The following is a 1,832-nucleotide window of genomic DNA, read 5'->3' on the forward strand; positions in this document are numbered from 1 at the left end:
GCCAGGAACCTCTCCTGTACCTGTGGGAGGCAGGTACACGGTTGGGAGAAAAATGCCCCCCACCTGCCCAGCCTGAAGAGGGAAAGATGCATTGGGAGTGCTCTGAGCTAGGATTCCTCGGAGTTTTCCTTTGAGCAGCTCACTCATGCCACCTCCCCCAGGAAGCCTTCCCTGATTGGCTGGATGAAGGGGCTACAAATCCCTCCAGCGAAAAGGTTATAGAACAGAGGGATTCCCCATGTGGTATGCTCCACCACCTCTGTGTGCAGTCAGCTCTCCACACCAGGGGAAAGAGGCAGGCACAGATTCCTGAAGAACCATGTTTCACTTCCCTTTAGGGAAGTTTGGAATGTTTCTCCCACAACGGATGGGCCTTCAGGGCCTACCATAAAATGACTCTGTAGTCCCTGAAAGCACAGAAACTTGGGCAGGAGCAGACGATGATTAGGTAGTTTGCTTGGTATGAGAGAGCTGCTGTACCATCTTTACCAGGGGAGGAATGAGGCCTCCCATGAACCTGAAAGCCAGAAGAGCTCCTGGGGAGGGGGTCAGGGGGTGAAAGAGGGCAGTCCCTGACAGTCTCAGAGAGATAGTGAACCTTCACAGCATCTCACTGCCACCCTCTGCACTATAGTAAAATCTGGTTGGTCAAGTTTAAAGGCATCTTATTGGGTCAGGTTTCCTAAAAGTGGAGCTGCAACAGGAGACAAAGGTCACAGCTGCCCAGGAATGACCCTCCACCTGCATCTTCCTGAAGGGTCATCAAGGCTGAGAGTACGGCAGAGGCAGTCAGCACAGTCTCCTCTCATGGGGCACAGCTGTAATTGGGAGCAGCCACCCACCAAGGACTACATTCCCCACCTCTCCCACCTGGATGTGGCAGTGACCTAGTTCTCACTGATGGAATGTGAGTGGAAGTGAGGTGTGTCGCTTCCAGGACACCTTGGCTGAGTATTACAGGTGCCTCTCCCATGGTCTCTCTCCCCATTCACCATCAGAATGGAGACCACCTCCAAGGTGGTAGAGAGGGAGAGAGTTCTGGAGGATTGAAGAAGCCTGGATCCTGAGTCATTGCTTGGAAGTGGGCCACACAATCCAAACAGGTCTATGACATGGTGAGCAAGAAATGAACATTTTTCCTGTTGGGACCACTGTATATTTTGATTTTGGTTGTTGCAACAGCCAGTGCTCCCACAGGGAAGGTTGCCTCCCACTCCGACTGTCTTCCTATGCTCCCCTCCTCAGCCCCTGTCCCTTGGACACATTCTCTTTCTCCTACATGGCTTCCAGGCCCCCAGCACAGCCTTAGGCCAGCTTGCTGGTGGACCCTGGCAGCTTTATTTCCCCTGACTTTAATAGGCTTTCATAGATCAGGTTTTCCTCCTATAACAATGAGAAGACTCAAGACATAAGTACTGAGTGTGAACAGACTGGGTCTCACCCTAGCCCCTATGTGTGGGCCCAGGAGAGCCACATGAAGGGCCTCAGATTTAGATCCTGTTGTTATCTCTGATGAGATTGTACCTATAAGCACAGCAATACTCTGACAGGATGGGAAGAAGACGACATTCATCACACAGTTAAAATTTGTCCCATTGCTGGACCATGAGGCCTATGGCATGTTCTGAATTCATTTTATTTTTATAAATCCTATAATTACTCTGTGAAGAGCACAATTATACTGCCTTGCAATTTCTTTTTTCTTTTTTTTTTTCCTTTTTGTCTTTTTTACTGACCGGCAATGGGATTGCAACCCTCAGTGTCGCGCCCGCACCGTGCTCAACCAGTGAGTGGGAACCGGTTTCCACATGGGATCTGAACCCTCGGCGGGA

At 50.5% G+C, this 1,832-nt stretch overlaps 1 protein-coding gene across 1 annotated transcript in view; it reads right to left on the reverse strand.

Moving 5' to 3' along the window:
* The window catches only part of UNC45B (unc-45 homolog B (C. elegans)), a 30,655-nt gene that overhangs the window by 4,412 nt on the left and 24,411 nt on the right, over positions 1-1,832 (reverse strand). The window lies entirely within an intron of this gene.

The sequence above is a fragment of the Galeopterus variegatus genome, unplaced genomic scaffold, assembly GCF_000696425.1.
Source record: "Galeopterus variegatus unplaced genomic scaffold, G_variegatus-3.0.2 Scaffold812, whole genome shotgun sequence".
Lineage (NCBI taxonomy): Eukaryota > Metazoa > Chordata > Mammalia > Dermoptera > Cynocephalidae > Galeopterus > Galeopterus variegatus.